This window comes from Vanessa atalanta, chromosome 7 (genome assembly GCF_905147765.1).
Source record: "Vanessa atalanta chromosome 7, ilVanAtal1.2, whole genome shotgun sequence".
NCBI classification, from domain to species: Eukaryota; Metazoa; Arthropoda; class Insecta; order Lepidoptera; family Nymphalidae; genus Vanessa; species Vanessa atalanta.
In genome coordinates, this window is record NC_061877.1 from 12,461,851 (window position 1) to 12,473,182 (window position 11,332).

The window sequence follows — 11,332 nt, forward strand, 5'->3', positions numbered from 1 at the left end:
GCAAATCAATGTTCCAAAAAAAAATATTATTAATTAAAATTATAAATAATAATTGCAATAACTATTAACGATGCATTTTAATTAATAAATTTAATATAAAATTAACATAATTATGTTCTTTCAATTTGTTTAATAATGTTTTGTGTCTTTAAATGAAACGACAAAAAGTTTCGTAAAAAACAGATTTTTGTATGCACATTCTATTTATAAAAAAATATATAACCGGATTAAATTTATTTAGATAATTTATTCCTACAATTATTATTTTTTTTTTTTTGTTTTAAATATCTGCGAACTATTTATATATGTACCTATGAGTTAAAAACCACAGAAAATTTATTAATAACATCAGACCGAACATTAATTAATATACTCGTAAAATTGATGATTTTTAAGTATGAATAACAGTTGTGTTACCAAATTAATTGGCCAGATTTTAACCTTTATGTAAAGCGAATAAACATACGTAAGAATTTATCATTACTAGAGCTATAAATTTATTAAAATTTATTACAGGAAAAAAAGATCAGAATTGCAATAATTTGTAAATTAACTTCAACTTCATTTTCATTAACTGTATAGAACTCGTGAATTGTAATCAAATTATTTTAATAATCGTGTAAAATTCAATTAAATCTTTCGTATGCATAATTATATATAACTTGTCATATGTATATATATATTTATATTGTCTGCTTGCTTTTTGATTTATTTAGTTTATTTTTGATGATGGTTTAATAACACGTGCTTTTTGCTCTTTTCATTCTATCAAAAAATTTATTGGTTTATGTATTTGTTGTATTTATTTAATTTATTGCACTGCTTATTTCCTAAATTATAAATATATTGTTTATTGAAAGAACTTTATTAACTTAACTTGGTATATTTAAATATTTGAGAAAACTTACAAAAAAATGATGTATATAAGAAATGACTAGCGGATGCTTAAAAATATTACTGATAAATATTTTAAAATTACTTTTATAAGGTAGCATACCTTTATATTGTAAGGTAGCATTGCACTAGCGAACCGCCCCGGTTTCGCACGAGTGCAATGCTGGTACTAAATATACCACAGAATGTCTTACAACGTTCACAGTTTACACAGTTTTTCACTTTAGATACCTCTAAAATTATCAGTACCATTGCTATGTTGTGCATGTATTATACATATTAACCTTCCTCTTGAATCAATCTATCTATTAAAAAAAGGCATCAAAATCCGTTGTGTAATTTTAAAAATCTAATCATATACAGGGACATGCTTTTTTTTTACACTGTGTAATGATTATTCATAGATTTGTTTTCTAAATTATATTGATACAAAAATATGATATAGAGGATGAAAGTAAAAAATCCACTAGAATAAATAATGATTATTGTTATTAATATGCATTTTTTTTTTTTTAGCATTAGCAGCCCGTAAATGTCCCACTGCTGGGATAAAGGCCTCCTTTCCCTTTGAGGAGAAGGTTTGGAGCATATTCCACCACGCTGTTCCAATGCGGGTTGGCGGAATACACATGTGGCAGAATTTCGTTGAAATTAGACACATGCAGGTTTCCTCACGATGTTTTCCTTCACCGCCGAGCACGAGATGAATTATAAACACAAATTAAGCACATGAAATTTCAGTGGTGCCTGCCTGGGTTTGAACCCGAAATCATCGGTTAAGATGCACGCGTTCTAACCACTGGGCCATCCTCGGCTCTATATAAAAAAATACTATACTATTTTTAAATAATTACATTTTTAAATGATGTACGACAAATGTGTAATGTACGATAAAAGAACAAAATATACTCTGGTGTGGGCTCTTCTGCAAAGGAACGATTATTTGAAGAATACAATATAAGTTTTTTTTTCAATAATTATATGACAACCTACTTGTAATAAAACAAAAATACCTTCTACATAGTCATCAAACAGAAAGTAAATCTTAGTGACCTTATTCTACATATAGCTTCTTTATTTAAATATAGATGTTAAGCGTTCCTTCAAAATGAATTTTGAGCATTATCCGTTCATACTTTCAAGGTCACAAGGTCAGAAGTGCACATTATTATATACATTATTAATAACCATTAGCCAATTATTTCCTGCAGTATCGTATTTCCTCTCATTAGTACAAAATAAACGTATAATATGTAAATAAAGGAAAAATATTTAGAAATTTGACTTCAGGGTTTACCCATGACTCGAACGAAAATTAACCAAGTAGTTTGTTTGTTTGAGGTTCTTTTATCGATCAATTTTAAAAACCACACGTACTACGCGTTTTTTTTTAAATTAATAAGTGAAAATTTTAATATTATACTATCGGACTCCGTTGGTCTTGCTTATATGAGGCTATACGTATGACCTACAGGTCTAGGGTTCAGACACCGGATCGGGCCAGTAAAAAGTTAATTTTTTGTGTCGAGGAATTCTCAGTAGCATTTATTTGTATTTTATTCTTATTTTAATATTCTTTTATTATTTTTCTGTTGACACTATAATGCCCTGCGCAGGTGACTATTCTACCTTGGCCTGGGACCTGAAAAATGTAACTCACTGAGTTACGTTCCCATTTGTAACATTAGTATAGATTATACCAGATTTTAATATTAAAATGTGGATCGTATGAAAAGTCTAATCATGGGAACTTGGTCACAGCGAAAGCATTGAAAACAACTCTAATTATCTGAACTCACATTCAATCAATGATTTGAACGAAGGCGTTAGCGTTTGTCTTCTTTCAAATTTGTTAATTCAAGTATATGGAAGTTTTTCGAACCCTCTGATTTTCGTGCATTAGAGTAACCTATTAATGTCCTACTGAGCTGAGGTATTTTCTCATTGGGGAGAAGGTTTTTCAGTTCATTACACCATGCTGCTTCCACACACACGAAACACGTGTGTCTAATCTTCATCCGACATATAACATTCGTTTCACATTACCTATTTTCGTTCTAAGCTTCTATCACCAAAGGTTGTCTATGAGAGATCGCTATAAGCGATAAGACCGCCTTTGCGCACCATTTATTTAATGTTTTGTGTTCCCATTATGTATTCCTGTGTCGTGCAATAAAGTATTTTAAATAAACAAATAAACATGCGCTTTTACTTTAATCACGTGTATCATAAATTGAATTCAAATGATAATAATGAACTAATTATCTCTACCCACAATACTAAGTACGTGTTTGATTGATGTCTTTTAAATCAAACGCGATTATAATGTCATATATATGAGAACACAATATAGCGGACTGATAGCATTGCGATCCGCTTCTCGGAACTATATCAAATACGAGTGTTGTGGAACAATAGTTCTGAACCCGGAGGTTTATTTTAATAACTGAGCTAAGAAAGTTCGTAGAAAAACTTAAATTTGAATCGTAGATTGATGATTGCGGATTTCAACAAAGACACAGACAACACTAAGGTTTTAACCTTGGAAGTGAAGAAAAACATCGTGAGGAAACCTGCACTTGATAGCCGTTTTAAGACAACTGAGAGGAATAACCTCCAAGTCTTCTTAGGAAGAGAGAAGACCTTTTCTTATCTGTGGAATATATATAAACTTACTATAATTAAAATAAGAATGTAAAAGTGATGGCGATTCAAAACGTTTTAGAATACAGCTTAAACTTCTGGCGTTCGTAGTTATTTTTTGGACCTCAGCTAAGACATTTCAAGCATTATCATATTCAATTACGCATCAGATATTCTTCAGCCGAAGAGCAATGTATAGTATTAAATTGCGGTTTGCGGGTCGAGTGAGTCAGTGTCATATCATCTTAGTCCCTGATTTTGGTGGTGCAATGGAAATATAAAGTTTCTTAATATACAGTGCCAATGTCTATGGGCTGTGGTGACCACTTATTATAAGATGGTAAATAAAAAAAAGTTTAGTTCCATGTCAAATTGAATCCCACATCCATCGTTTAATTCGAGGTTTTTCTATTAATAATAATTTATTTTCTTACTTTCGACATTCTTGGTTACCAATATGATATTATTTTTTTTTGAAAATTTGTTTTATATATATATATATAATTTGTTTAGCAGAGAGTTATGTTGATTCACTAATCAAACTATGTAAATAAAAATAAATATTGGACAACATCACATACAGTACTCTGATTCCAATGTAAGTAGCTAAAGCACTTGTGTTATGGAAAATCAGAAGTAACGACGGTACCAGAAACATCCAGACCCAAGACAATATAGAAAACTAATGAACTTTTTCTACATCGACTCGGCTGGGAATCGAACCCGGGACCTCGGAGTGACGTACCCATGAACTACTCGACCACGGAGGTCGTCAAACAAGTGTGATCTTTAATATAACGTACGCGATACATAAGAATTACATATATGTGGACAATACTATATTTCCATGATTAACGTTACTAATCAATAATGAATATAAAGTAAGAAATTAAAGCTTCTTACAGTTGGATGAGTATCTTAAAGAAAAAGGAAAAGTTATAATCCCTCGCATTGCATAAGGCCAATTTCATCGTCAGAACTTCAAGTTTGCTCACTTTAACTTGAATGAATGTCTTAAAAAGTTTCCGACTCCACAAAGTCAATAAATCCTTCCGTATGTATGATTCCTCATAAATGTTGACCTTATAATAAATTTAAATGTTATTTTACAAAATAATTGATAGCTTCAGCATATTACTTAATATAAGATTATGTAGATGATAAAAATTAGTGAAATTCGTATTCATTGATTTCCATAAGGAATATATACATTTTATTTGTATAGAGTAGACAGTGAAAAAATTACCTAATTATTTTTAACACTAAAAGTAAATGGACTCAATTAGTGTTTTTTGTATTAATTAAATGTTATCACAGAATAATTGGCATTAACTTATATTCTGATAATAAATAAAGTGTCGTTTTTCCTGAACATAACCCTAAAACGCCGCAGCAATGCTTTGGACGAACGCAAAGTTTTACGCGATATTGCTTAAACTAGTATTAGTTATCACCAATTTTTCCATTAGTTTCTTAAATAAAGCCTGGAAGCTTAAGAGTATCTTCAGACATTTTGACATGATGACAAAACTTTAACAATTTAACATGGTCCGATTTACTGAACTTAACTTTTGATATAATATATCGCATAAAATAGATTCGTTATATTATAATATATCATGTAATTTCGTTTTTAAATATGCAGTAATAATTTAATAAAAATACACAAAAATAATAATCAACAATTCGAGGTCAAAAAGACCGCGGAATTAAAGGGTAGTTAGTTCAATAATACCCGTTTTCCTGTTCTAAATAATAAATAACTCATTTAGCAGATTGGGACAACTCTTGTAAGGATATAGAAACATTTCGACGAGTCTTCAGAACATGTTTTGAAATGAGTGAACCTTTGATTTCATTATCTCCTAATACCATTTCTTCCGGTGGTTGTGCTCTTGACTCTTGTTCTTATCTATTAGTCGATAGAATAAATGTTTCAGAATACTCTTACGAGTACACGAGTCACACTCAAGACACAGAACTATGTCCAGCTTGTAGTTATCATGTTTAATGGATTGATTAATTTTTTCATCCTTTTTTTTGTTTTATGATATAGGTAGGCGGTCGGGCATATGGGTAAATCCATCTGATGGTAAATGATCATCACCATTCTTAGGCGCCATTGCCTAAGTGTCACCAACACCAATCTGTCACCAAACTTGGGAACTAAGATATTATGTCCTTTGTGCCTGTAGTTACACTGGCTCACTCACACTTCAAATCGGTACACAACAATACTGAGTACTGCTATTTGGCGGTAGAATATCAGAAGAGTAAGTTGTACCCTGTTAAACCCTTAAACCGAGTAAGATACTACTATAATTTTAATTTGATGTTTAATGTATATATTTATATTAATTAGGCCTTATTGCCTCTAGTGGGGATAGGAGGATTGGTCCCTTCCTTTGATTCAACGGGAAAAAGCTCCAAGCATTCTTGCCACCGTTGCACGCGGTCATGATATGTAATGTAATATTTTTAATTTTTATTTGTATATAATGAAAACCTCAATGTTAATAAATTCTTATGTATATATTAATTATTATATAAGGATTCTTTGATTATTATATATTATAATATAAATATCGCCGCTACTAACAACCGATAAGATCAAGTTTTAGATAAATTTGACGATCAGTAATCGCTAACAATAATATAAAATACGTTGATTCCAGAGATAAGGAAAGAGGCACCGGAGACAATCGTCGAGCTGAGTCTCATTTTTGAAATTATATTATTGAAATTAAAAACCCAAAGATCAAAAACCTCTTCGTTGATTTTTAACTACCGCAATATATATATGATAAACTTTTTTCAGAGAGACAAACAGAGAGGCAAAGTTCCTGTAATCTAAGAGATTTGTGGTACAGTATATGGACGAGCGTTAAGTTCTGTCGAGACGACTGACCCTGTTTTTGAGATATATTATACTTCATCAATTCAAACATCATACAGTATTTATATTCTCATATTAAGTGGAGAGAAGACAGACATATAAAGCCATAATTAATGAAATATATAGTAGAAATAAGGCAGATTTTTTTGTGGTAGTACTTGATTTACAATGCTTAATATATTTTGTTTTGATTATGACTTTCCTCAGACAGCAGTTACAACGCAAGCGATAACATTACCGCAAAATATATTTTTTGGTCTGGTCGCATCCGTTATGACAACATTGACCTCTAATGCGGAGCGTCATGACAAAATTAAAAAAAATCCTGATGCTGTTTTCTGATGCGGGTATTCGAAAACTTTTCATTGTGACAAACATCTTACTTTGCAAAACATATTGTTTTATTAAAAATCATTTAACAAACATAGACTTCAATTGATCATATATTTTTTTTATGTTTACCTAATAAAAAAATTTAAAAAATAATGAAAAAAAAATTATATCTGTTTTCTGGAATGTCAAGCTCATTTATATAATGCCTTGATTTACTAAATAACGTGATTAATAAATCAATTGTTTGTAATTTTTAAATTGGGAATTTGTCATTTGTTTTTGTCACGATGACTTTGGTATTCTTTATAAATATGTTCATTAAATATACATCATTTTCAGCGTTTTAATATAGCTACAAGTGAGTGACTACTGAGTTTCGTGCCGATACGTCTCGGTAGAATCTTCATTCCGAACCGGTGGTAGCTTCACTTAATATACTTTTGTAAAATGACGATTCTAAAGTGCTTGTAAAAGCTTACTTGAATAAAGTATATTTCGATTTGATTTTAAATCATTTGAGTTAATTCATATATTGAATAGTTTATTTTTTTTTACATTACATTAGCAGCCTGTAAATTTCCCACTGTTGGGCTAAGGCCTCCTCTCCCTTTGAGGAGAAGGTTTGGAGCATATTCCACCACGCTGCTCCAATGCGGGTTGGTGGAATACACATGTGGCAGAATTTCGTTAAAATTAGACACATGCAGGTTTCCTCACGATGTTTTCCTTCACCGCCGAGCACGAGATGAATTATAAACACAAATTAAGCACATGAAAATTCAGTGGTGCCTGCCTGGGTTTGATCCCGAAATCATCGGTTAAGATGCACGCGTTCTAACCACTGGGCCATCTCGGCTCAAATAGTTTATTGTCTCACAACAAATATTATAGTGATCATCTGACTCTAGGAACATTAAAAAAGGATCTTTGTAGTTTTCAGAAAAAAAACCAATAACCACTATTTACTCGACTGCAAATTAATACGAATATAAACATGATACGTGATACCGATGATTGTGAGAACCGTTCGTTGATAATTAATAAATTTAAAGGTCGAAAAAATATAAACGGAACATTTTGTTTTGATTCTAACGCGCTAATTTAATTTAATTATAAGCACATAACTTTTTATACCTTTTCAAGCATAAGAAACCATCAAACGGGTACCAGAACACCTGAAAGGTGGGGAACCGGGTTATGAGGGTTTCTTACAAACTCAAACCACCGTGATGGCCGTCTTCAGCAGAGATCGATCAGGCTGCTGGATCGTGGCGATATAACGCAACCGCGGCCCCATTCATGTGCTCCACTCGCTCGTCGGATCTCAGAGGAAGGACACTAATTTAATCTAACTTAAAAGGTTATAAACTATTAAAGCTGTATGCATTTTATTATATTCAATGCTCTCTACACAATTTACAGCCTGTCTCGATCTATTAAACTTGGAAAGCACAATTAAGCTCTCTGTACGTACCTGTGTTCTTTCCTGCCGTGTCAAATTGTGTACTGTAACATGTACCTACAACCACCGTTCGCTAGTCACCCCAGGATGACATTAAGCTTTACAAACATCAGGAAATACATACTCGTAATTTATAGTTGGAGAGATTTTTTTTAATTTAAATCGGAAGGAAGGAAAGGCTTATATGCCAAAATGGTACGTTTGAAAATTGAGCTTTGCTAGCTTAACTTTAAAATTAATTTTCCAAGAGTACCATTTTGTTTTCAATTTAACAAGACATTTACTATATATATAGTAAAATTCACTTCGTGAAGATAACATACAGGGAAAAGTGTATTTGTTATACAGACTTCCTAGTAATGTTATCCGTAAGCCTGGGACTCAAAGTAATACGATAAGGGCTCAAAACATTCAAACCTTAAGAAAGGAGACATCGTTAACAGAGAGACTCGTGAACAAGACATTCGTAGATAATGTCGAAATATCGAGCTCCACCAAATAAAAACCATAGTAAATATCCCGTTTTAAATACTGTTAGTAATAAAAATAACCATGTTAATTTAAAATCTTATAGAGACATCGTTGTTTTAGAGGATCTTGTGCAGAATGACTATACTATGACAATACTGTAACTTAAATGTAGAATAGAATTAGGACGATGCTATTATCCCTCGCCAGGAACATTCGTTTGTATTATAATAATTCATTTTAATGATTCGAGCCTTACATAAGTCAGCAATGGCAGTTTTTTTTTTTTTTTATATTGGACTACATCACATACATTACTCTGATCCCAATGTAAGTAGCTAAAGCACTTGTGTTATGGAACTCAGAAGTAACGACGGTACCACAAACACCCAGACCCAAGACAACATAGAAAACTAATGAACTTTTTCTACATCGACTCGGCCGGGAATCGAATGAAACCATGAAAACCGGTGTACACACTACTCGACCACGGAGGTCGTCAATTAATCATTACAACGCGCAACCTGTAAATTATTTATTTTGTTATTTAAGAAGTTACACCATCAATTTATCACTAATTACTTAAAATTAACAACTTATGTGAGTATCATACATGTGATAAGTCTTTAAAGGTGTAAACAAACAAAGTGATACAATTTATCCGACAATGTCAAAACAACAACTCGACGGTGCGCGATTGAGTGAAATACGAACTCCAAATCGTTTGTCTCCTTAACCGTAATAAGCCTTTGTTCAACAGTTGCACATCCACCAGTAATAAACGTGTTTTAATTAAGGCTATCGTACACTCGTTACTTATTCCAGTAAAATAGGTATTCAATGTAATTCAATTCTTAGTTTTAATGGCCTATACCTGTGCCGGTATTAAATGTAATTCAGTGTCTCAAATCAAATCAAATCAATTTTATTCGAGTAAACATCACAATGAAGCGTTTTTGAATCGACAATATTTAAATACTACCACCGTTTCGGAAAGAAGCCCCCAGCTAGAAGAAACGGCAAGAAACTCTCAGTTTGAAAAGTGAGGCAATGCAATAACAACGCAGGAAACTTGATTTTTCCAGGAAACCATTCTTAGTTAAAGTTGGATGACTGTTGATACTATAAGAAATGATTAAAATTGTCAATAACAGCCCGGAGTCTGCAAGTTGGAAGTGTGTACACTCCTAAGAGACTTTGGTCTTCTACCTGAACGCTTTCAAGTCGCGTCGGACATGCTGACCCGAGATCGGATTACGAGTGTGGGATTTGAGAGTGCAACTGTGTTTGTGCACACACATGTGCACTAACACAGGTATAGTATGTTCATATGTATATATGAAATCGGTTAGGACATCATTATCACACATCAAGATATTTCTTAAGATACCTATTGGAACAGATGACCACATACTTACAGGAAAGCCATTTGCCCGTCACACTTCGTATTTACAATATACTAGTATATACTATCATTGTTAAATATATGCGAATTATTATTTTGTAATTGTATTTTAATAATAAAATAATTAATCTTTACAATCTAGTAAAATAAATATAATATGCGGTTTATGGAAATGCCTCGTATATGTTACCGTAAAATTGTAAATACATAGATTATAATCTCTCTCGTGTGATTATGAACTGTTGAAAGATTGTGAACCGTAACATACTGCTGACAATTCAGCGCATTATTATTCGGTAGCTTATAAACTATTGAAATAAATTTCAGTTAAATTATAAAAACTCAAACCTAACCGAACCGAAATATTTTTAACTATCGAAATTGTATGTTTTATTGTACGTTGAATAAACGTTGACAATCTTTCGACAGTTTACAATTGCACGAGATAGATTATAATCTAACGGTATTTACAATTTTACTGTGATATAAATATGTCATTATCAAAGTACCAAATTATATATAGGATAATTTTGTTACACTAGACGGTTTGATTTAGAAAATAAGTTAAAAAAATAATAATTCGTAATAAATATATTTTGTTATTTACAAAACAGCAAATCACAGTAAAAACATCTTTAAGTAGTTTGTCAATGGACAAATATTCAAGTCAATACAGTTATCTGCAAAAAAAATATCATCGCCAATAATGTATTATATTAAGTCAAATATATCTTAATTTTTAACATTATAAAGTCTGTCTAAATCTTTTCCTGTGTTTAATTTGATTAGCTATAATCGTTCGCAATCGAAAACATATTTTTGTATAATCTGATTCTCTGCATATTTCTGAATAGATCTCGAAAATAAATTATTTACATTAGATAAAAAAAAAACTTATAAAAATATTTTGTACATTAAACATTTTCCAAAACAATAGAATAAACAAAACTATATATATTGTACTTGACATACATCAAAAAACTGTTAGCAAGACTTCTCTGATATTGCTCCTCATTTATTTTATTTCGACTTATCGTATGTCAATTTTAATGAATATTTAATTATAAACAGTCCCAATTCAAGAATACAGCTCGATTTTACTGAGCCGACAATTTCGTATCACTATTCATTGAACATATATTAACGAAATAGGAGCATCAATGCAATTTTGTTATAGCCGATTATTTATTTATAAGTTCATTTGAAAATCACAGACCGTCACGTTTTTTTT